The 26,519-nt window shown below is 43.8% G+C and overlaps 1 long non-coding RNA gene across 1 annotated transcript; it reads right to left on the bottom strand.

Annotated features, from left to right (window-relative positions):
• Nucleotides 1-4,798: 4,798 nt before the first annotated feature.
• Nucleotides 4,799-25,979, bottom strand: Gm31137. Its single transcript, XR_373508.3, has 3 exons — nucleotides 25,749-25,979; nucleotides 6,269-6,392; nucleotides 4,799-4,865 (listed from the first exon to the last, which is right to left on the bottom strand). It is a non-coding gene; the product is annotated as a predicted gene, 31137 (long non-coding RNA).
• Nucleotides 25,980-26,519: the final 540 nt, after the last annotated feature.

Genomic DNA, 26,519 nt, shown 5'->3' with positions numbered 1-26,519 from the left:
TGGGCTCTTGAGAGAAGTTACACTAAAATGAGGCTGTGCTGAAACAAAATCAGAGATGTGTGTACAGAGACAATACGGCAAGAAGTGAGCCTGGCAAGCCAAGGAGGCCCTCAAGGAAGCAAGAGGTGCTGTCCTTTTTTAACCTGAGACCTCTGGTCTAAAGAGTAAGATTAATTTCTGTGCCACAGTGATATTTTATATTGACCATCCTGGCCATCACACAATTAGAAAATAATATGAGGGCTGGCAAGATGGCTCAGCGGGTAAGAGCACTGACTGCTCTACTGAAGGTCCTGAGTTCAAATCCCAGCAACCACATGGTGGCTCACAACCATCCGTAATGAGATCTGACAACCTCTTCTGGTGTGTCTAAAGACAGTTACAGTGTACTTAAATTAAAAAGAAAAAGATAATATGAATCTTGGCTGCTTTTTCCACAGAGTTCTCCCTCTCATTGTCTTCCTGTCCAATCACTTTGGCCACTGCACTCACAAACTTTAAAGCTGAAAGGTCAACCAGGAGAAAAGAGGTCCTCGCTGGTTTTCTAATAGGTTCATGCTCATTGGCCTCCTAGATCAAAGAGGTAGCTTTAAAAGATATGACGTCTCTTTTAATTAATTCCATGAAATTAATACTGTTATCCTGGTGAGAAGATCGAGGGTATGGGAGAGTCAATAACTTGTCTGGGGCTGTCAAATGCCTTTCATGGTCTCTCTTATAATCAAACATATCACTAACAATAAAGAAAGAAAATTTGGCTGGGTGTGGTGATGCATGCCTATAACCCCAGCAACCAGGAGCCTAGTCTGGGCTATAAAGCAAGACTATCAGAAAAGAAAGGGGGGAAGGGAGTTATTTGGAGTGAATAAATATTAACTGTTATCAAGGTGTTCTTTACTCCACTAACTGTGTTCTCCCTTTTTTGAGAGTAACAGTGTCTTCTCCAAAGAGGTGTCTGTCCCTGCCTTTTCTACTACATTGTTTTAGAAGGAACAAATAAGATCAGAAAAAACTTGGGATGGTGGGCATCTTCTTTTATTTTCCTTCTTTTTTTTATTAGGTATTTTCCTTATTTACATTTCCAATGTTATCCCAAAAGTCCCCCAAACCCTCCCCACCCACTCCCACTTTTTGGCCCTGGTGTTCCCCTGTACTGGGGCATATAAAGTTTGCAAGTCCAATGGGCCTCTCTTTCCAGTGATGGCTGACTGGGCCATCTTTTGATACATATGCAGCTAGAGTCAAGAGCTCCGGGGTACTGGTTAGTTCATAATGTTATTCCACCTATAGGGTTGCAGCTCCTCCATTGGGAGGAGCCCTGTAATTCATCCAATAGCTGACTGTGAGCATCCACTTATGTGTTTGCTAGGCCCCGGCGTAGTCTCACAAGAGACAGCTATATCAGGGTGATGGGCATCTTCGAAGAGGACTTTGTGTCTGATATTCAGGAGTAGGAACTGCACAGTGGTCGCCTCATTGAGGGAGATACAGCAAATGTGATGGCGACACTTTTTTGCCTGTCTTGCACACCTCTGCCACTGTTCTCCCTATTCACACTAACAGAAGTCAGTTGGCTGTGTAGGTTTCCATGTGAGAAGCAAACACATGGTGGGGGGTAGAGGGTATCTGGCCTACAGTCAGTGAGAAGTATGAGATCTTGGTCCAGTAGATTGTAATGAACAGAATTCTGACCAAAACAATAGATAAATAAAAGCTTGTTCAGTGAAATCAGAAGTAGGCTTTCCCACTCAAAACTTCAAATGAGCATGTCACATGATCTAACACCTTGATTACAGAGTCTTGAGAGACTTGGCCAGAGCCAGAGGTCCCAACCAAAATACATCTATGTTCCTGACCTCAGAAACTATGAAATAATGTTTGTATTAGTTCTAATTCATTCATTTGAGAGATAATTTCTTACACTGTAATACAGTACTATATGCCATCTGGAGGTTAGAGGACCTGGGAACAACTCTCAACTCTACCAATCCCTTACAAAGTGTTTTTTGCTCTCTGGAAATCTAGTCACGAGACTGGGAATGTGGAAAAGATCTTCCTAAAAACTCACGACACAATTTCCCAAATCTTTCCTATTAGTTTCCTCAGTTTATAGGCCAACTCCCTTCAGGTACCCAGCTCTTCCTGAGGATTCTGCCTCCCCACCTCCATCTCTTCAGTCCTGCAGTGAAAGAGAAGGGCTCTTCATGGGATGAAGTGGTTCAGTCCTACCACCTACCTCAAGCCTTATCTCAAAGCCAAAGGGCTGATCCAATGCTTTTTCATACTGTGTATTGCCCCAGCTTTTCAGACACATGTTTTTGATGGCCACACTCAGCTTTCCGACTCACATGAAACATGCTTAGGTATCCCTCCGCAGGGAACTCTGAGAGGCTCTCAGTGGCTATCACTCAGTGGCCCAGAGTCAACTCAGCACAATGAGTCCAGAAATGGCACCTCAGGAGATCAGGCCTGGCCACCTGGAAGGCAACACAGTGTTTTCTCCAGAATAACTGCTGTGGCTCCAGGAATCTGGGAGCTGGGATTGGAGCTAAGGCTTTAGAATACAAACTCCTGCAATGCTTCTGGACTACTGCAGTGAAGCAGAATGCGTTCTTGACCCTAAGCTTCAAGCTTCAGTCTGTCTTCCTACAGAGCAGTAGAAATCCCGAGATATATCTACCTCACCTAACTCATCTCTAGCATCTTCCCAAAGCCTTCCTCCCCATCCTTAAAGTGCCAAACTCTCTTCACAGCCTTCACTTCAATACCCCAACTCATCCTTAGAGGGATACTCATCTCCTAGAGAGAACAAGGAGGGACAGCCAAAAGTAAAAGGTAAACACAGCAAAATGTGGGAAGCCACATGTGCCGTTGCAGAGTGGCACTGACTACTGCTGGCCACCATGCATAAGTTTGGACAAACAACCAATGTGTACATATGCAGTAAAGTTTTTTGCAAAGACACTGCCTGGCCCGGGCATGATAATGAGGTTCTGTAAGGTACTGAGAGTATAACCAATCAGATGTGAGACATGCAAATGAGGTATGATAATGAGGTTCTGTAAGGTACTGAGAGAGAGTAGCCAATCAGATGAGGAACATGCAAATGAGGCTTAGTGCATAACCAATCCGGGTGTGAGACACGCCTCTCCTAGGCCTATAAAAGCAGCACCAGTTCTGGGCTCGGGGTCTTTTCGCCTCTACAATCAAGCTCTCCCAATAAACGTGTGCAGAAGGATCCTGTTGCAGCGTCGTTCTTCCTGGCCAGTCGAACGCGCGCAAGAGCAAAAGAAAATGGCTAGTGAGATTTGAATATTTGTTGCCTGTCATTAATTTTGTCAACTTGACAGAGTTTAGAATCACCTAGAAGACACACCTCTGGGCTTGTCTTACAAGCTGTGTCCAAAAAGATGTAACAGGAGAGAAGACCTGCCCTGAATGTGGACTGCACTATCCTATGAGCTGAGACCCCAGGCTAAAAATGAGACAATAAGTTAGGCGTCAACATTCAAGTCTTTGCGCTTCCTAACTGTGAACACAATGTGAACCAGTGGCAGTAAACTCCTATTCTCATGGCTTCCTGACCATGGTGCACATTACCTTCAAGCTATTTGCCAAAATAAACCCTCCATACCTTGAGTTGCTTGTATCTGTATAAGCATCTGTTTCGCTCTGGCTCTGTAGGGTTAGGGTTGGCAAAGATTATCCACATAACACAGTATAATAATCAAGGAAATGATGACCATGTGCAGCCAAAGCAGAGGCTGGAGTGGGAGCAAAGGGCCACCAGCAGCTAGAAGAGACCCCCAGAAGAGATAAGCTGCTGCTGTCACCTGGATTTGGGAACACTGGGAAATGGCCTCCAAAGCCCAGTTATTGACTACAGAATAAAACTAGGATATCTATGAGTATTCATATAGGAGGGACCCTAGGAATGAAAGAGCATCTGCATCTTTACTCAGCTCTGCCAGGTACCATGCAGCCCGGAGCACAAATCTACATTGCCATTCTATCCAGCCTGAACAGGGCTGAGACCTGCTTCCCTGTAAGGATATCTGATTCCAGTGAACTTTCACATGAAATCCTATTTCTGTAGAGGTGAGACCGCTAAAGTATACCTCACACAGTCTTCCAGACAGAGGAGGGAAAATCCTCCCAAAGAGCCCAGAAACCACAGCTCCGGTCATCAGGCTTGGTGGCAACCACCTTCACCTGCTGAGCCATCGTGCTGACCTTCCTTGCTTTGTTTTCTTTTTTTAAAACAGAACCAGATGTGGCTCAGGCTTGCTTTAGAGTGGATATGTAACTGGGAGTGAGCTTTCTGATCCTCTTTGCCTCTACCTCTGAAAGGGCTAAGATCACAGGCATGTGCTCCCATGTCCAGTGTTGGCTACTGATTTCAGTGGCCGTGGACACAGGAACACTGAGGGTGGCTTCAAAGCACAGAGGAGATCTGATCCATTTAGTTAAGCTTTTGCTCCGCACGCCCTCCTGCTGCCCATAAGGTGTCCCTGCACACACAAGAAGTAGCATCGGAACTTGATGAATGAATGGAGAGAAGAAAGTGAATTGGCTCCTTAGTGAATTCCCAGGCCAGAGATTGGAGCCAAGGGAAAGAGGTTGCTCTTGGAAACCCCAGTAAATCCCTTTGTTAATCTGCCTTTCCAAATAGGCACACAAAGCTAGGCTGAGAAACGAAAATCTGTGGGAAAGTCAGAATTTGAACCAAATTGAATTACCTGTCCCGAGAACTGGTTCGGACTCGTCCAGTCATTTGTCCACGGCTCTCAGACACTCTGTCCTTTCCAGTGCTCTCAGACATATAAGAAGGGCTAGGTGGTTCTGTTAGTATTTCAACATCTCCACTGGATGAGGGACAAAGGAAATGCCAATTGATCAGCAGACACAGAAGCCAGGTCTCCAAGACCCAAAGCCCAGCATGTTGCCAACACTGGAGTGACCAGGGAAGCCTCCTAACCTGCTCTGCCTCAGTTTCCTCATTTCTAAACTGGAGATAATAGCATCATTCCTTCAAAGGGTGATTGTGAGGAACATACGAGCTGCTGTTTACAAGCTGCTTAAAAACCCTAGCTGGTAGAGGCAGGGGACTAGGGGACCATTGATTCTCTAGTCTTTGCTTGGCCTGTAGGTATAGCCTGACTACAGAGCTCCTCAATTCTCAGAGTTTAACAGTGGCCACTGGATACTTTAGTGTCAGATGAATGACCCTGTACTATGAATACGGCTGGAGCCAAGCAGCAAAGCAGCCACACCCCTTTCCTGACTTAGTAGCAAGAGTTTCAGAATATCGGTTGCCCATGGAGCCCATTAATAAAGTCTGAGGAGCTGGGGCACAGGCAGAGATATGGGGAGAGGGTTGCTGGGCAGGAAGACTGGCATCAACTCCCCAGGGTAGGTTGACTACTGTAGGAAGCCCTAGTGGCCTCATGAAATACCTACTTTGCATAGGAGAGCCTTTATTTTCCTTTCTTTTCTCCTTTTCTGGGTCAAAATCACTGTAATTTTCATTAGAAGAATAAGAGATGGATATATAGCTATAAATGGTCCATGTGATGACTGATGGCTTTCTTGTGCCAAGGAAAACAAGTATGGGGCAGCTGGAAAGAGGAGCCAGGGGAGTCCATGGAGTCAGAAGTTCTCCATCTCCTTGGGACCCAGCTCCAGCCTGCACAGGCCTGGCCATCTGGGAACAGCAGTCTCATGGTCCTGAGGGAATGGCCTGCCAGGAACCTCAGGGCCCTGGACCAGGAGTTGCTGGGAGCTGAATGCTGCAATTTGCCATGGGAAAGGAAAGAGACAATCAGAGGCTGGTGGCCCAGAGAAACCACTGTTTAATTCAATAGGCCATCGACTGAATGATTGCTGTGTGCAGGGCATGGAGCCGTGGGGCAGAAGCAGCAAGGTCTTCTTGTGGCTTTTGTCCCTGAAGGCCTTGAAGCAATGGTAAGGGGAATAATGGTGACACAAATAGAGAGACGCTGATCCTCAAAGCACTGGGTCTCCAGGAGAAGAGGAGCATTTGTGTGGATGTGACCAAATGTCTTTACTTATTGCTCCCACATGTTTTGAGAAGGGATCTCTCACTGAGCCCTGAGCTCATCAATTCAACTCTACTAACCGGCCAATGAGCTTCGAGGATCTTCCTGTCTCCATTACCAACCACATGTGTAACAGTCATATACCTGGCTTCTACATGGATTCTGAGAATCCAAACTCAGATCCAAGCTTGTGTTTGTAGAGCACTTACTCACTGAGCCATCTTTCTGGTTCCCGGAGATATGTTTTAAAGGATTTTGACAGATGGAGTTCAGAGACATTCTAGGCAGAAGGATCCATATGGTAAGCCATTGAGGTAGGGAGACAGAAGGCTCCTAGGAGAACAGGGATCCAAATATGACCACTTAATAAAAAAGAAAAAAAAAAGACATGAGCACACAACTCAGTAAAAGAGCCCTTAGACAGGACCATCAGGCCAAGTGCAAGGGGAAAGAAGAGTCAAAGAAGGTTTGGGAGCCCAAAGATCATAGATGAACCCTGAACATTAAGACAGCTAACTGGGATGGAATGAGAGGAGGCAGAAGACAGGTATCTAATGGTTATAAACCTTTAGAAAGACTAACACATTGTGTGTGTGTGTGTGTGTGTGTGCGCGCGCGCGCGCGCGTGTCCTAAAAAGTCTCCAACTCATGTTCACAAGCCCCATGTCTCCCTGAGGATCTTGAGGTAGTAAGTGGTTTCTGAGAAATGGAGAAACGTCTTCAATGGTGTGGCCACTGTTAAGTTGCTCAACCTTACTAAATACATCCTTACTCATGCTCTTAGAGGCAACTCTAATTAAACTCATTTGGTCACCAGAGCCAACACACAACCCAAAGTGTAAAAGCAGAAAGGGGGCTAGTTGAGAAGAGGAAGGGATGGGGGGAGTTGGAGGAGAACAGGAGAGTGTAATGGAGGTGACTATGATCAAAAGTACATTATAGACATATTTGAAAATGTCATAAGGAACCCCACCATTATATATAATTAATGTATGATAATTAAAACACTTGAAAAAATAAATTTTAACATCCATATCACAGGATATATCATGAGGGTATAACATATCTCCCACTTTTGTGTCTCCCATGCCACCTGAACATGACCAGAGAGGTGTCTTCCTCGTCCTCTGACTACCAAGTGCTGTCTGTCTTCCTGGTCCTTTTCTATCTCAGCCTTGGCTTCTCTCCATGGTGGTCACCATTCATCCTGCCCCTTCTTGCAAGCACCAGCCTTCCCTTCTTAAAGGATGAGTCTAAACCTCTGTGGCCTAGAATCTGGGCTGCCATGGGATTGTTTGATCAGCAGGTTAATACAGAAAATACTCTAGAACAGTCTAGATTTAGTCTTGAAAAGGATAAGCCATGTCTTCCTCACTTCCTCTAAAGAAATCCAGACTCCTAACAAGATCAACTCTCCTGAGCCCTCTACATTGTAGGGAAACCCGAGTTAGCCATTTGGAACAGCCACAGGGGGGAGAGGAAACTGATAGCCATTGCAAGGCCCAGGCATGCGGGATAAGGAACTGTCTTGAATGTTAAGCCAAGTTGAGCCTTCAGATGACTGCATCCCCAAGATCTATAGAAACACAATGGAACAAGTGAGTCCCAGTGAGGAACAGCACCCAGAAGAGCCTAAGGATTATAGTTTGGATAAGAAACATCCCCCAGAGGCTCATATGTTGAAACAATCCCCAATTGTTGTGTTACTGTTATATCATAGGGACATTTGCCTCATCAGTAAATTAATCCACTGATGAACTCGTAGCTGAATGGGCTGTATTAGGGGTTTCAGCCCAGGTGATCAAAATAAATCACTAGGGGCATGCTTTCCAAGAATAGATCTTGTCTTCAAGCACTTTCTGTCTGTCTATGCATCTGTCGGTCTTCCTAATTGCCTGCCTGTCTGCCCTCTGTTTATCTAGAGTGAGCCACCTGGCTCCACCATGTCTCCTCATCGATGCTGCTTTATCTCAGTATGCATGGGCGGGCCCACAGTGAAGGAACCCCATGGACTATCTACCACCTCTAAAATCTGAAATGAAAGTAAAACTGCCCTCCTTTTACGTGGTTTTCTTAGGTATTTATTGAAGTCAAAAGTGAATAACATTACCCCTCAAGGTACCAGAGTGTGAAAAAAAATGATTTCTGTTAAAAGCCAGTAAGTTTGGGAATAGTTTCATTTTTCCTCTGAAATATCCTTTCTCCTTCACCCTTGTACATCAGATGAAAGTCATGACTTCCTTGCTTGTCTGCCTTCTCCTCTCCAGGCTCATTTCTTCAGCCCTACCCTATAGCATGCAACAAAAAATGCCCCTTTGGATCATGGGAGTAACTTCCCACCCCCTGCATGGGTTCCAGTGTGCTTCCACAAAGCTGTATCTGTTGCTTCCATACCTCCGGGGGATAGGAGCGTGGGGGGTGGGGGGGACTTCTCCCATCTCCGAGGAAGAACTCTCAGGGACTGCCATTCACCTGCTAGGGAGTGGGTGGTATCTGGAAGGGGTTGCTGCCAGAGGCCACAGGAGCACTGACCTCTGGCCTTGGGAGCAACAGTAGCTGCTGTTGAAATGGGCCTTTGCCATGACCCGGTCCTGAGGGAGCATCTGCAGATGTGTGGTTGTCCCGGAATAGGCCATGGGAAAGTCCAAGAGCAGCCACGGCTGTTGACAAGCATCCCAGAATCCCACTGGAATGTGGTACCAGAATACACTGAGCACTAAGGTCTTGGGTTCTCTGCTATTTTCTTTTTTAATTTTTGGCTGGTCTCTCAGCTGGGAATTCATAACACTAAAATGACCTCAGAACAATCACTCCAAGCATGCCACTCCATTCCTACCTCTACCCCCCACCACTCCAACCCCCTACATAACTGACAACCAAAGTCACCTGGGATAAGACAGCACAAATCAACAAGGCCAGGAAACCAAACCTCCAAGACTAAGAGACCCTTGCTCAGGAAAGCAGACTGGGATCTAAATCCTAACTCTGTCATCAAATTCTTCAGGCAAGGCCAGAGCAACGCAAGTTACTCTGCAGTGGGTACTCTTGCTCGCTTGTCAACCCCAGCACAATCGGGTGTGACTGAAGGGATGGACTGTGGGACTACGCAAGGAACTCCAAGCAGAACAATGTTCCCAGACACGGAGCAAGTCATCTTCCATTTTGAGGAAAGAGATGATGGGAAAACAAGAGTTAATATGTGAAAAAAAAAAAGAAAAAAAAAAAAAAAAAAACCTCAATCCTGAGTTTTTCCCTTATAATCCATGAGCTAAGACTCTTTTCCATAATTTTCAATGGTTTGGAAAATAATGATTAGGCAAAGAAAAATAATATTTCATCATAAATAAACACGAAATTCAATTTTGCACTCATGAACAAAGGCTAGGGGGGGGCACATAGCCATTCACATACTAGAAACATTTGCAGCCACTCTTAAAATGTAGTGCAAGACTAAGCTCCTGCCACTAAGACTGCATGGGAGTTGTCACTCCAGGTGAGAGCCCTTGCCCAGCATGCCTTGGGATCTGGGTTCAAACTCAAGCACTACAAAGAAAGAACACAGATTATATGACTCATAAAGCAAAAATGGTTGCTTTGTGCTTGTGTGTGTGTGTGTGTGTGTTTGCTGGTTTCTGGCCTAACCCAACAACTAAAAAAATCTCCACCTTCCTTTCCTTTCCAATAGAAGCCTTTTAGAGTGTTATAAATCAACTTCATTGGTATAAATTGTTTATCTGATCTCATTTTTCGCCCTATAAGAAAGGAATTAGTTCAAAATGAGAAAGACTACAAAAAACATTTTTTAAGTATCAAAAAGGGAACTCCAAAGAAACTCTTAGTCTTCATTTTGATACTGTTAAGGCTTAGAACCATCAGAAAATGAGAAAGAAACATTTCTGAGTTCACCAGAGAGTCTATCACCAGACCCTGAATATTTATGCCTCCTTTGGAGCCTTGTCTTCCACATCTTATCCCCACTGGGACATGCACTCTAGAACAACATGGTGTCTCCGGTAGCCTTCTCGAAGCATCCACATACAGCTTACTCCAGCAGCAGACAGCACAGTACAATTTAGAACCAGACATAGCAATTGACATCCATCCCTCCCCACAAGCAGATGGCACTCAAGGATAAATCCATTCCACAAAATACATGTCAGTCACCATTGCATACACTAGCAAGATTTTGCTGAAAGGACCCAGATATAGCTGTCTCTTGTGAGACTATGCCGGGGCCTAGCAAACACAGAAGTGAATGATCACAGTCAGCTATTGGATGGGTCACACGGCCCCCAATGGAGGAGCTAGAGAAATTACCCAAGGAGCTAAAGGGATCTGCAACCCTATAGGAGGAACAACATTATGAACTAACCAGTACCCGGGAGCTCTTGTCTTTAGCTGCATATGTATCAAAAGATGGCCTAGTCGGCCATCACTGCAAAGAGAGGCCCATTGGACTTGCAAACTTTATATGCCCCAGTACAGGGGAACGCCAGGGCCAAAAAGGGGGAGTGGGTGGGTAGGGGATTGGGGGTGGGGGGTGGGTATGGGGGACCTTTGGGATAGCATTGAAAATGTAAACGAGGAAAATACCTAATTAAAAAAAATACATGTCAGCTACTTGCCATCTGTCTCTCAGTCGGTGTTTGCCTCTAACAGCAGATCTATTGAAAATATCAGTCTTAATGATTTTACTTCCCTGAACCTAAAGTGATACCTATTATGCCTAAGTCAGGATAAGCATTCAACTAGAGCCATTATCCTTTTCCCCTTCTCTTGGCGCCATGTACCTAGGAGGTGTAGAGTAGAATCCATGAACTAAGTATAGAGGTTCCCCAGAAAACTAAAAACAGAGCACATGGTCTAGCCATACCACTCCTATACCTAAAGGACTCTGAGGTAGCACACAACAGAGAAAACACTTATACACCTGTGCTGACTGTTGCCCTACAACAGCCAACACATGGACACTACCATGACTGATAGCATCTCTGAGCTCAATGCAAAATGGAGGACTCCCTTTACCTAGCCAGGACTCCCCCACCTCTGACCTTGTCTGGCAAGGCTGAACCTCCATATCCTCTACTTGAAGAAGGTCAACTAGTCCTCTGGCAGTCCTATGTTACGAATTCAACCTCCTCTTTTCCCCTTCCTCTTCTCCCCTGATAAGAACTCACCCAGCAAGTATTTGAGATTCCTGGAATGCCTCTTCATACACAGAACTTTAAACTCCAGCCAATGATCTTCATTCACCCTGAAAACTCCTTCTCACTCTTCAAGGTCCATATACATCCCAGTTTCACATGAAATAAACAGTATATGTATAAGCCCACTGTGAATAAAGGTATGCACACAAACTAAGATTGTCTCCAAAAGCTGTTTCATTAAAGACCGTTGGGGAAGGCTTTCATCTTCAAGAGCTGTAACACTGAAATCTTCAGTGGCTTTCTCCCTGCCCCTGGCACTCACTCCTAGCTGGACCAGGATCCTGCAGGACTCCATCCATTCCAGACTCTGCTTCATCCTTCTAGTGCCATGTCTGGACACCCTGAGAGGGAGGAAGCAGAGGACTCAGGACCACAGATGTCCATCCACAAATACATATGGAAGGAAAATATGGTGCGTGTATACATAGTAGAATTTTATTTGGCTGAAAATGGATGGGAATTTGACATTTACAGGAAAATGGATGGAACTGGAGATCATTATGTTAGGCAAAATAAGCCAGACTTGGTGAAATAGACAGACAAGACACATCTGTGTCTTTCCACAATGTCTGTATTATTGAATGACTGTAAATTCGCAAGGTTTTGTTGGCAGTAGTTTGTTAAATTGTCCTCATTTCCCCAACAGCTGGCTGAGATAAGCAACCTCTTTCATTCCAATTTTAATCCATGTTTTCTCTCTTATGGGAAAGATAGATTCAAATGTGTGGGTGTAAGGGGTATGACATGAAAGAAGAAAGGGGACAAAGGGATCTTGGAAGGGGCAGGAGAGATCAAAAGCAAAGAGGAGAGGGGAATGAGAGGGGAGAATGGAATATTTATTCTGTGAAAGCATAAGAGTAAATTTAGGAGATGGAGAAAGGGGCCAGCAAAGAGGGGGGGGGGAGGGAAAGGTGGTATGGGAGAGAGAAAAAGAACAAAATGTAATGAATATTTATGAGAATGTCACTGTGCTAATCAAAAATAATTGATTTAAAAAATAAATATAAAATGAAATTCAAAAAAATCAAGATGAATTGAATTTAACATTCTTCTTAGTGACGTTCTACCAACTGCCTCTTTCCCCAAAATCTTGGACAGAAAAGTAAATCTGCACACTTGTGCATTGAGCTTCCACAGGATGTCTCCCTGTGAGCATCAGGGCTGCCTCACCTTCTATCTCAGTCAGGGTTTCTATTCCTGCACAAAACATCAAGAAGCAAGTTGGGGGGAGGGGTGGTATTCAGCTTACACTTCCACATTGCTGTTCATCACCAAAGGAAGTCAGGACTGAAACTCACACATGATAGGAACTTGGAGGCAGGAGCTGATGCAGAGGCCATCGAGGGTGCTGCTTTCTGGCTTGCTTCCTCTGGCTTGCTCAGCTTGCTTTCTTATAGAACCCAGGACTACCAGCCCAAGGATGGCACTACCCACAAAGGGCTGCCCCCTCCCCTGATCACTAACCGAAAAAATACCTTACAGCTGGGTCTCATAGAGGCATTTCCTCAAAGGAGGCTACTTTCTCTGTTATAACTCCAGCTTGTATCAAGTTGACACACAAAACCAGCCAGTACACCTTCCATCTAGTTCATCTGACTGAAAGAGTTGTCTTTCTTTGCTTTTCTTTTTAGCCTTTCAAACAACTAGGGAGATCCTCAACTCACATCTGACCACCCCCAGCCCCCTAACTTCATCTAGGGTACAGGAAATGAAAGGAAATCACCCCTGCAGGGACACCAATCCATTATTGCTTTTGTAGAAGAGACTCATTTTTACATCTTCCTAAGAGAAGAATCCTTCCCCTCTCAGCTGGTGTGTCTAGTTTCTGGCAAAGAGAATTATGAGAAATCATCTCCTGGAAGCTGCTGGTTACCCCAGCCATCTGGAACTTCCATAGGCTGCCTTCATGACAAAGGCCTCAGAGATAGACTTTTCAACATCTGTATTCTTCAGAACTGACTCCTTCAGGAATATTCATCTCTCTTACAGAGCAGAACCCTCCTAAACTTTAATTTAATGGAAAAATTTTGATGAGACAGCAAAAGCCCCATTCAACACCTTTAGTCATGTCAATTCAGAATGCTATGGAGAACTTCTCATTTTAACTTTTCAACTTATTACACAATTGTGTAATCAGAATGATGAGTGGGGAATGGAATCAAGTGTACTAGGAATTGGACATAGCCATTGTCACACTTGTGGTATATCAGAAACATAGATACACGCAGTTGTGTCTTTCCAAAATGTCAGAATCACTGAGTAACAATGCAGCCATGAGGTGAATTAGTCTTGTTGGCAGTGACTTGCCAAGTAGCCCTGATTAACTCTTATGCCACATAACAAAGCAAAGACAGACAGACAGATAGCCAGACATAAAGATAGATTATGTATGTATGTATGTATGTATGTATGTGTGTGTGTATATATATATATATATATATATATATATATATATATATATATATATATATATATGACAGATGGACAAAAAGGCAGATAAATAGAATAAAGATGCATAGATGTGCATATATGTTGGTAACAAAGTATTTTTAATGGATTAAAAGGGCTACAACAGAGTGCAAAGCCTGAGAGTCAGACATTGATATGGATACATAGTGTCTGTGGGAATAAAATTATGAAATCTGCTAGAGATGCTGCTGTAGGGTCAGGGCTCTTTGGGAGTCAGAGTCAAGTTAACCTGCAAACATGAAATGAGGGGCCATGGAGGCTGTAGAGAAGAAGTCAGAACAGAGTTCTAAAAAGTAAACAAGCAAGCAGATGGAGAGCAGGTCCAGATGGAATGATGACTTCTTAGGGTTTTATTGCTGTGAAGAGACTCCATGACCATGGCAACTTTTATAAAGGAAAGATACCTGCCAGCCTCTGCCTCTGAGTGCTGGGATTAAAGGTGTACACCACACTTGGCCCTACTTATGCTTCCTTTTCGATTTTCCCTAATTGCTTCACATGAGCTGGAAGTTTAGCTGGGTGGGGTTTTTCTCTGAGGCCACCACTCCCTTTATTCCACTTAGCATCAGGCTTTTCTCTAATCTGTTTATGCTTCTTGGTGTCTCTTTTCTCCTCACATTGTACATTTTGTATTTTTCCTTACTTAGCTTGCTGCTTTTCATTATAGATCTGCATAGGTGTGACCACTAATAACTAAGCAACACAGTCAATACCAGGCTTCCTGAAAATCTCCTTTGCCAAAGCTGTTAATCCGTAGCTCTTCAGTTTAGCCTCAGGAGGATTTTTTTTAACAAGGGTAGAAAGCAGTCATATTCTTTACCAAAATATCACAAAAATGATCTCTAGGCCACATATTAATGACCTCCTCTAAAACATCTTGAGCAAGTCACGCTCAGTTTAAATCACCACAGCTCAAAGCACCACTGTCTTCATGTTCTAGTAGTTTGACCCATTAAGACCCACTTAAAGTAGTCAGCTACTTTCCTAATCCAAAATCCACATTCCTCCAAACAAAGGCATAGTCAGTCTTATCAGAGCAATACCCTAGTCTCTGATATCAACTTCAGTCTTAATTAGGGTCTTATTGCTATGAAGAGACACCATGACCATAGCAACTCTTATAAAAGAACACATTTAATTGGGACTGGCTTGTTGTTCAGAGATTTAGTCCATTGTCATCATAGCATGAAGCATGCCAACATACAGGCAAACATGGTCCTTGAGAAGGAGCCAAGAATTCAATATCTATATAGGCAGACAGTAGGAAGAGAGAGATACGCTAAGCCTGACTGGTGCATCTGAGACCTTAAAGCTCATCCCCTATGTCACATTTGTCCAGTAAGGCCACACCTACTCCAACAAGGCCACACCTCCTAATAGTGCCATTCTCTATGACCCTATGGGGGCTGTTTTCATTCAAACCACCACAGATGGGTAGACAGAAGGATATCAATTCAAGAAGAAGATGCTAATTAAAGTGGGACCAAGTAGAGCTGAATCTCTGCTTCAGTCTTGAGTTCCCTGCCTGTCAGTCCCCTGATGCACACCGTTGGTAGGTGACAGGCCAGTGGAGCTGCTGTCACCACTGTTAGGTGTCCTCCTCCTTGTGGGGTTCAGGTAAGGAGATTTTATCCTTTACTTGGTCTGGTATGTGTCATCGGTTCTCAGAGTATTGTTATTGAGGACAAGAACCGGAGGCTAGACAAGCTATGGGCCCTAGGGAAGCACCTAATATTATGACTCTGATATATAGGCATAGTATTAAACCAGCTCCTAGTGACTTTTTATTATACTCATAGATCAATGCATCTCGCAGCCCTCATTAAAGAAGCTTCTTTATGCAGTAGATGGCAATTAACATAGAGATTCATTATATTAGTTGCTTTCTTATTGCTGTAATAAAATGCCATGACCAAAGGAACTTATAGAAAGAAGTGCTTAATTGGGGCTTACAGTTGCAGAGGGACAGGAGGTCTATCATCATTATCCTAGGGAGTGTGACAGTAGGCAAGCAGGCATGGTTCTGGAGCAGGGGCAGAGAGATTAGATCCTGGTACATAAACAGGGAACGAAGAGTGTCCTGGGAATGACAAGAGTCTTTGGAAACCTTAAGCCTACCCCACCCCACCCCCAGTGATATACCTCCTTCAACAAGGCCACACCCCTTAATCCTTCCCAAACAGCTGCCAAATGGAAACCATGTAAGTATTCGAGTGCTCAAGACTTCTGATGGGAGGAGCATCTCATTCAACCCCACACACTACTGGTCAAAGTGAGAACAAAAGATGTCAGAGTGCTCAAGCCTATTGGACCATCTGTATCACACCTGCACTTCCCAAGGAGCAGAGATCATTGTTGAAGGTGGGCTATGTCTTAGTCACTGCTCTATTGCCATGAAGAAACACGTGACCACTATAGCTCTTATAAGAGAAGGTATTTAACTGGGGGGAGGGGTTGTTTACAGTTTCAGAGGCTTAGTCCTTTATAATCATGGTGGAAAGCATAGCAGCACACAGGCAGACACTGAAATAGTAGCTGAGAACAACAACTTGATCCATAGGCAGGGAGAGAGACTCTGGGATTGTTATGAGCTTTTGAAACTTCAAAGACCACACCAAGTGACTTTCTCCAACAAGGCCATACTTCTTATTACTTCTAATCCCTTCAAAGAGTTCCACTCCCTGATGACTAAGCATTCAAATATATGAGCCTATGGAAGCCATTCATATTCAAGCCACTACAGGGTGGAAAGATTTTAAGAACCAGACTACAAGGAAACAATTTTCTCTAAAAACAACAGGATAGTTGCATATATGAGCCCACAATAGTTATGACTATGCATGAAAGCCATGTAAGATGAAGCCAGACCAAACCCGAGGATGGAGAGGGAGGTAGTCATGAAGTCCCACCCATAGCTGGGATGGGGAGAGTCGGAGTTCTCTAAGAGTGTAGGCCCTGGTAGGTGGAACACATTCCACTGGAAGTCCACACATCCAAGAATATATGGATAATACAAATTGTACTTGATAGGTTTGAAAAAGAGAATCCACAAATTTGAGAGGGTAGATGGTGGGTCTTGGATGAGTTTGGGGGGAGATTAATACAATCAAAATATATTATATGAAGGTCTCAGAGAATTAAAAATAAAGTTCTAAAACTCGGTAAATTTTCAGCATATTTATGATATGATTTTAATACATTTGCATGTTCCTACTGTCCCAATTAATGGGAATAAGTTATTTATCAGTCTATGGCTTCTGCATAGTTCTGACAGTATTGCTAATGTGCTCAGCAAAGTACAGAGCCACCCTCCTGCATATACACTCAAAATGGAGTGAGAGACTACTTGTAAAATGGAATCTCTCAGGGCAAAACACTGCATGTGGTGTAATGTGATCTGAGAGTTAAAGTAGTAATTAAGATTAGAATAAAAGAATCTATTATTTCCAACTGCCAGTTACCAAGGAAAATTGTGACCAATTATACTATATATATATACTGTAGCTTGTGTATTTATTATTCAATAAATACTGGCATTGTGGAAAGACACAACTATGATCATTTATGTCCCTAGCATAGCACACTAAATGCTTACAACAAAGTTTCTCTGGGATCTTAGCTCCCTCAGTATCTGCCAGCCCAAAATTCTAGAACCAGGGTGACTGTGGTTCATTCTCACTAAAAGACAAGGATGAAACAACAGCCTGCAAGTGTGTGTTCTCCATGGCCCTTGGCTGGTGGGAGGCTGTGCTGTTTCTTTTGGGCTAGCTGCCTGGTTTCCACTGGGGTTGTTGCTTGGTTTATTTTAGATGCTGGGTCTGCAGGCTAACAGGCTGACCTGCCTTGGCTGTTCCCCAAGGAGGAGGCAAGCACCTCCTGCTGTTGCTGGAGCTGCAAGCTGCAATTTCCATGGCACGCAGGTAGCAGGAGCAGATTGGCAGCAATGTCTGGGTTCTTACCAAACCAGGGGGCAGAGCCTGCTAAGAAGGAAATGTCCCCAGTGTGAGCCTTTACAGGTGGCCCTCTCGCTGCTGCTAGAATTCTGTGTGGTTTTCCCTTCATTGGCCTTGGCTCCTTCAGCTATGAAATAGTAATTGATCTGGGTGGAGACAGCACAGAATGGGAGAAAGAATATGGTCCAGAGACTAGAAAAATTAGGTTAAATTTTTGGCTTCATCACTGACTTGCTTTGTAATGGTAGGCAAGTAACTGATCCACATTGTCTACCAGTTTCCTCAGCCATAAAGTCTCTCCCCTTCCCACCCTGCCACTAACCAGTAATCAGATCAAGTATGTGCCAAATTTTGGTGGAGATGTTAGACTAGAGTTTAAGAGGGAGGGATCTCTCTGCCAAGGGCAGGTAAGGATGAAGGAGAATCCACTGAAAGAAACAAGATTTGAGTTGGGAATTGGTATTTTCTTAGAAAGAGAATGGTCAACTAGAAGAAAACCCGAGAATAGAACAGCAACAGGGGAATCTTAATTAGGAAAGTTAGATTTAAAACCCAGCCCACTCACCTTTCCTGCTTTATAAAAATCTATAGAAGAGTGCTGTGTTGCAAATGAATAAGATGAAAAACTAGCATATGCAGTGCCTGGAATACAAGCCACTTTGGATGGATGGATGGATTCAAGATGCAGAAAGTGGTATGTGCTAAAGAATGTATAGGGCAAGGCAGGGGATTTCATTGTATGGCAGTGATTTGCTGACTCTGCAATTTCCAGACCATTTGTGGAACGTTAGACAAGCCCCCCCCCCCCCCCGCAAAAAAAAAATATTCAGGGAAGCAAGAAACATGTCTCTTAGTCAATTAAATAGGAATGGTGGCATGGTGTATCTCATTCTTGAATTTGTAAGAAATGTCAGCATTTTGTCAAAGTTTCTTCTAACTATATGTTTAACCCAGTAGCTTCCAATTCAACTAACTTCTGTTGCCTGGCAACATTCTCTAAGATAGATCCTTCTACCTCGTGCAGAAGTTTATTAAAACATGGTGTGTTCTAAAGAGACATGAAACATCCCAGCCTGCCCTGAAGCTCCCTAAACGCAAGGCTTCAGGAAGTCCCTGAAACTGACCAGATACTCTCTGCCCCTCTCTTCTGGGGCATACATAAACAGTAAGGACTGTTACAGGGCTGCTTTAGACAAGACAAGCTGCCTAGAAGTTTAGACCAGCCAAGCTACATGCAGGAGGCTTAGACCACACAATTGCCTGAAAGCTACACACTCCAATTTGAGCTGCCTACAGACTGTGCATTCAGCTTTTGTGAGCTGTCACCCATGCTGGAGTGGGCTTGGAGTGTCTTTGAGTCATTTCTGTTCCTTTAAGTAACCCCAATAAAACTCATTGGTTCACCAAGCTGGATTTGACAGTGTCCTGAGTTTGGTCCTTCTTTGGGTCCCCCAACTGGGTTGAGATGACCTTTTGGCATGCCTCCACAGGAGTAGTGTTCAAACAATACCTCTAAACCGGATGTCCATATTAAACCTGTTACCTTACAGTCAGTTTAGCAGAGGTTTTTCTCGAATGAACTAAGGTAGAGATAGGACAAATATTTGGAAAAATTATTTGTTTATTTTCCCCTGTGCCTGACTATATTCACAAGAGCCTTTATGAGGCAAGCACATATATTTGGAAACCTGTGTCAATTTCTTCATTTGTAAAATCGGTACTTATCTCAAGATCATTGTGAGAATCAGATTGCGGAATTGTTGCTACTGGGTAAGAAAAAAAATGATGCTTTCATTTTAATGCCACTCTCTGAACTATCTCTGCCAGTCAGTCATCCTACAAAACCTAATATGCCCTGGCCAATAAGGAAAAAGGATAGGAATCTTAAGGCACATTCGTCTCCATTTCCTTGCAGATCCAACCCAAAGCTCATGTCCAGAGGAAGCAGGAAGGCATCTCATAGAAAACAGTGGAGGTAGCATCTGTTGTGCTTCTTCTGTGTGCAGAGTAGAGGAAGAGGCCCCTTTGAAAGGAGAATGAGTCCTCCTGAGTGTATCAGGGCTAGCAGCATTGATGTGTACAGGCTGGCATCTGGTCACCAGGAGATGGGGAATCTGCTTATTCATTCCCCAACTGCAAGAGCAAGTATCTTTGGGAAGAAGCCAGATCCACACCCTGGGTATTTAAGCACCCTCTATAAAGATGAAATGGGGAACACAGACACACACACACACACACACCATGCTAGAAACTGACTGGGGTTGTAAGGCAAGGACAGCTAACATCTGATGTCAGAGGTCTATGTCCTACTCTGGTGCTACAACACTAAATAAGATAGTCTAGGATCACCGCAGCCATCGGACCCAAATCCCCAGAAAGGGAGCTTTTCTCCCTTTGCTGAGATTATTAACCATGGGAGATGAGTCTCCAAAGAGGTCCTATGCTCAATTTCACCACCTTGATTCACTGAGTTAATATTTATTGATTAAGAACATAGCCCCCAACAAATACAGTGAAATGGGAAAAGTCCATGTACTTATAAGTTCAGATCTTAGCAGAGAATGATAAAAGTCCCCAAGTAAAGGCATAAAGTTATGTCAGACAATAAGAAGTGTTTTAAGTCAAGTTGGAGTGAGAGTGGATGATCAATGCAGACAAAGAAGGAACCAGAAGAAAACAGGGAAGGTGATGCCCCCAAGCAGAAGGGCAAGAGCAATAGCCTTAAGAGAAGCTCACCTTGTGAGCACATAGCACAAATAGCTGCAGTGCTAATAACCACAGTCCTGTGGCAAAGAGCGGACAGGACCAGCAGGAGATGAACTGAGTGGCTACAAATCAGAATCCCCATAGGTTAATGTAAGGAAGGAAATGTGATAAGGAAGGTAAAAGGAAGGAAAGAAAGAAGTTCACTCTGAACACTTAGTGAATAACAAATACTGTGCTGGCCAGATTAATGCCAACCTGACCCAAGCTAGGGTCATCGGAGAGGAAGGAGCCTCAATTGAGAAAATGACTCCATAATATTGGGCTGTATGCAAGCCTATAAGACATTTTTTTTCTTAGTGATTGATGTGGGGGGGCTCAGTTCATGGTGGGTGGGGCCACCCCTGGGCTGGTGGTCCTGGGTTCTATAAGAAAGCAGGCTCAAGCTGTGAAGAGCAAGCCAGTAAGTAGCACCCCTCTATGGTCTCTGCATCAGCTCCTGACTCCAAGTTCCTGTCCCGACCTCCTTCAATGATGGACAGTGATTTGGAAGCATAAGCCAAATAAACCCTTTCTCTACGAAGTTCCTTTGTTCATGGTGTTTCATCACAGGAATGATAACCTTAAGACAGATGGCAAGAAGCAAGAGTGGGCCCAGAGAGCCCTTAGGAGTCCTGGCCCTGGGTAAATGAGAGGAGTGATAACTTGCTAAGGTGTGGCTAAGGGCAGGAGAGATGAGGAGTATTTTGAAAGGGCCAGTGGGATGCTAACTAGAAGTAGAAAAGAAAGAAGACTTACAGAGCTGAAGCAATTCCTTGGTTAGAAAAACACTTGTCTTGAGAGTGTGCAAATCTGTGTTTGGCCCTAGAGTGTCTCTCTCTCTCTCTCTCTCTCTCTCTCTCTCTCTCTCTCTCTCTCTCTCACACACACACACACACACACACACACACACACACACACACACACATGTGCACATACAACCACACGCACACTGACCCACATATGCATGCACCAACATGAACACACCCAACAGGAGAAGAAAAGATGCCTAGAGCAGCTGCCTTCATTCCTGAGATGTGGAAGACTGCAGTAGAAAGCTTGTAGTCAAAGAAAACTATAACACTTGTCTGAGATGCCTACTGGACATTGATGCTTGTGGGGAGGTGACTACAGGATATCCATGAAAAAATGTTAGGTTTCATGAGATACTCAGCTCATAGTGGCTGAGAATCAGAAGAGGAGACAAGAAGGACCATAGTGAGATCTAGCTAAGGACATGCCTCCAGGGAACTACGTCAGCTAGGACTCGCCCTGCAAAGTGTCTAGCACCTCCCGAAATAGCACCAGCAGCTGGGCAAGCCTTTAACACATGAGCCCATGGGGACATTTCATATTCAAGCATGGTATTCTGACTCTGACTCCCAAAGGCTCATGGGTATCTTATAGTGCAAATTGCATTTAGCCCATCTCTAGAAGTTCCCAGAGTCTTAGCTGTTCCAACATTATTCAAAAGTCAAAATCTAAAATCTGATAGTGTGGTGTGTGTGTGTGTGTGTGTGTGTGTGTGTGTGTGTGTGTGTGTGTGTCTGTGTGTGTGTGTGTAGAACAGAGATGACTCAATAACTTGCCTAGCATGTGAGGACCTGGATTTGACCCACAGGAAGGAAGAGAGGGAGAGAGAAAGGGAGGTAGGAAAAATGGCATCTACTTCCAACATATGATGGATGGCACAGAACAAACATTTGTGTTCCCAGAGAGTGGGGAGACTCAGAGATGAGATACCAGACCAAGGTGTGACCAGGGCCCAACAAGGCAAACCATAGATCTTTCTGCTCTTTGTCCAACATCAATCTTGCAGTAGTGGGGTGTGCATTCTGAAAGACATGACAGCCCAGCCCCTGTGGCTTCATTTGTCACAATTCACAAGGCTGTCTTTGGGGCTGGTTTTCTTAGCTGATGTTATATGTTCCTGGGATCCCAAACTTCCTTAGGTCTCCATTGCATCTTAAGCCTTACCCCTCACAGCTTCACGCATGGCCTTGTCAAGGAATCCCAGCAGTTACTGTGACCCTTCGGAATCTGGGTGGAAGCTTCCAGAGTCCCATAGCTCTTACATTTTTCATGACTGCAAAGCCATGCCCAAGTACCAAGGTCTTCCACTGGCTCAAGCAGTAGACAGACCCTTCACATCATGGCCTCAGCCTCTGAAGGCCTGGGTGTCTGACCAGAGAAATACTCCTATTGGCAGCCCTATGTGGCCTTGCTTCTAGAGAGTGAGTGTTTTGCAGTTCATATTTTTATTGCCCTTGGACCTGTGATGAGTTGGAGTCTTGCTGATTTTCGAGACATGTTTTCTATCCCCTGATATAAGGTATTTCTTGACTTCTGTTTTAAAGGCTCTAATCCTTTTAACAACCAGACTCTCGTTGTATGCAGCTTTACATGTGCATATTTGTATTGAAATTCTAATAGTCACTCCATCAAACAGCAGTTTAAGTACCTAGGTATTTATGTGATTGGTTATTTGTTTGCTGCAATACTGAGGATAGAACCCAAGGCTTGCGCATGCTAGGCAAGTGCTCCATCACTGAACTACACCCTCAGCACTCAAACAACAATTTACATACAGAAGTAGAACCAAAATTTGTGTCTCAGGCACAGGGTCCTTGTGCCTGAGGCTTCTTTTTGCTATTCTCAAAATCCTTTCTTGATGATTTCTTAGCTGTTTATACATTCTACAAAAAAACAATTTTTTTCTCTTGTTGTACTGTGGTGAAATTTTTCCCTTCCTCACTTTTCTTTAAAACCTAACCTAATTTTCTTTAACTGCAGTTTGAGCTCATTCCTCATTTTAATCTTTTTCTTTTCTCAAAAATGTTCATGATGTAGTTATACCTGGCTCTTAAAACAACCGTGTCAGCTATACAAGGTTAGCATTGGGTTGGCATTTATAAATAGGGAGTTGAGCATAAAGGTCAAGGAAACTATATTCAAAAACATAACTAGGTCTAGACACAATCCAGACCAGAACCTAGCATTTGAGTCTCAGTCCAGAGCTCTACCCTGTGGCCCAGGAAAGCTCTTTAGGCCCAGATCCTACTATTTTCCAGCAGCTGAAGATTTCCTGAGCTCTACTTTGTTAACATTTGATTATTCTGTGAGAGTGTTAGGGGTGGGGGTGAGGAAGATGGGTATGGGTAGGTGCATGCATAAAAGCCACAGCATACACGTTGGAGACCAGAGGATAACCTGACTGCAGGAATCAGTTCTATCCTTCCATTATAGATGTCCTAGAGATCAAACTCGAGCCGTCACAGTTGACAGCAAGCATCCTTCCTTACTGGGCCACCTTGTCCTTCTAAAGTACTTAAGAAAGAGGACAACCCCACTGGAGTGTTACTCTTTCTCAACACACATAATCCTGTCTCTTCTCACTCCTCTAAGGGGCAAAGACTGCCTCTTACTGACAAAAGCCATTTCCTCTTTCTCCCGGTCACACAGCTAAACTGTGCTTATCTCCCCAGCCTCCTTTGTAGTTAGGTATCTGTGTGGGACTAATTGTGATTAGCAGAATTTGAAACAAACTATTGCACAGTTTTCTCAATCGGCCCAGGCTCAATCGCCCCTGTTTCTCCTCCTTCCGCTCTCTAATCAGTGAGCATGCCCATCTTGTATCAGAATGTATCACAGTATCAAAAATGAAAGAACTTCAAGGTTGAACTATCCCAGTAGTCGTCAGCTTTTTCTAATTATACCCATCAGTAAAAATATATCTATCACATACATACCCAATGTACATAAGTAATATCTCTCTATCACATACATACCCAATGAACATAAGTAATATCTCTCTATCACATGCATACCCCAATGAACATAAGTAATATCTCTCTATCACATACATACCCCAATGAACATAAGTAATATCTCTCTATCACATACATACCCCAATGAACATAAGTAATATCTCTCTATCACATACATACCCAATGAACATAAGTAATATCTCTTTAAGTATCTATAATGCAATGAGAAAGCTCTATGAATGTCATGTGTATAATATAGTATGCACAAAAAGAAAAAAGAAGATCTCTTCTGGTGAGGTTTTTTTAAGCAAATATGCATTGATGTGCTAACTCTTTCTCCCTGGTCCACTTGCACCATCGAAGCCTTTGGACAGAAGTCACAAAGCGGCAGCCTGTATGCCAAATGTAACCCACAGATGTGTTTTGTTTGGTCTGAACAATGTTTCCAAATTTTATATTAGTTCTCAACACTTAAGAGTTGGATAAGTTCACATCAAATATAGAGATATTTCAACATCTTATTCACTGTTTCATTCCCTGTGTCTGTTACACACTAGGCACTTAATAAATAGCTGTCTAATTATATTTTCAACTTCTATCCCAAAAAAAGGTTAGTTTAGCATTTCAGCAAGCAGCAAAGATTCCCACAACCAAGGCATTGGCTCACCAGTCCTATGCCACAGTCTCCTCTACTCCCTATTGTCCTATACCTCGCCAGCCTCATTTGTACCTGTCCACCTACCTGGCCTCACCCGCACCTGAACAACTGCTTCTGCCTTATTGTTTTCTTGTTATTTGAGGGCCTCCCTCTAGTCCTGTGAAGTCAAAGACAGGATTTAAACCTGATTCTGTCAATTGTCCTTGACAATTCCTTGGGGGAGCTTGTACACTGAGCCAGCTCTCCTAATCTTGAAAACAGAAACGTTAATTCCTCCTTTGTGGGCTGTTTGACAACAAAAATAAGTTGGTTAATATCTTCAGGCTGCTTTGTATACGGTAAATAATTATAGAAATGTGAAAACGTATTACCACAGCCACACTTCTTTTTCCAAAGGACTGTGTGAAGGGATGCGGTGGCAACTTCTAACCTCACACTCCCCTACATGAGCTATGATTCTCACCCACCCCCACATCAGCCCTAATGGACTGGCCATCACTTTGTAATTCAGAGTTTAATGGGAGAAGGCACACGAAGGAACAAGCTGAAGAGTAAGAAAGAATCCCACAACTCCAAAATCTGGGGTCCACTTTGCTTTCTAACAGTTTGTAATCCTTATTTCATGTTTGCTTGTTTGTTTCTAAGTCATTAAACGAAGACGGGGATGTAGCTCATTGACAGAGCAGGTACATGGCCTTGGGCACTACAGGTACTAAGTCATTACCTCCTAGGACCTGATGTGATAGCAGATGCAGACCCCATCACCTTAGGTCCAAAGATCAGTTCTGTGCCTCATGTTTTTCCACTCTGGTTCCCAGGAGCTAGTCCCTAAACCTCCAACATTTTGTTCCATGGGTACAACTCTTTCATGGAACTATAACCTCATTACTCACCACTTGGAAATATGTCCATGGGAGAAGTGCTAGCCAGCTCTCCACTGCTGTGACAATACTTGAGAGAAACGAATCAAAGAAAGGGAAGGTTGGTTGGTTCCTGTTTTCAGAGTGTTGGTCCACGGTTACTTGCTTCACTATTTTGGCCTCTGACGTGTCCGAGTACATGGAAGCATTAAGATGCCATAGAGGAGCATGCTCATCCAGCAGAAAGGAAGCAGAGGAGGGGGAGCATCTGCAAACAAGATATGGAAACAAGGCGTGGTTCGATGGGCCATCAGTGACCTAGGAAAGAGCAACTTCCTGTGCATCAGCTTCGCTCTTTCAATCCCCAGCCAAGCTGCCGGTTTTTCTGCAATCTCCCGACCTCCCTGTTTTACGTCAAAGGCAGTTGTTTGTGGTATTTTTTATGGTGATAGTACATTGGCCATGAGAAAAACACCTCATCCTTTGAATATGCTAAGGAGGTGGCTGTCCCTTTCTCACACCCTGATTTGGAGTCATGGTTGGCAGACAAGTCCTTGAACTAGAAACCCTACCGAAAGGATCCATTTTCAATGAAATGATCATGTTTCTTCAATATCTCCCCTTTTCTTCCTTGCAAAAAGCAAGGAAGAAAAGACTACAAGAAGCCTTTTTAAGTAAGAAGGGGATCTTCCTAGGGTCCCCCTGCTCCCACTATCTCCAAGTCCCCAGGCCTCTCTGCCATGTTCTGCCTTTGGATTTTGTTATCGTGGTTCCAAATCCCTCACTTCTCACTTTCTTTAGTCC

Source organism: Mus musculus, chromosome 1, assembly GCF_000001635.26.
Source record: "Mus musculus strain C57BL/6J chromosome 1, GRCm38.p6 C57BL/6J".
Taxonomy (NCBI): domain Eukaryota; kingdom Metazoa; phylum Chordata; class Mammalia; order Rodentia; family Muridae; genus Mus; species Mus musculus.
This window is presented reverse-complemented; position numbering and strand designations above follow the sequence as displayed.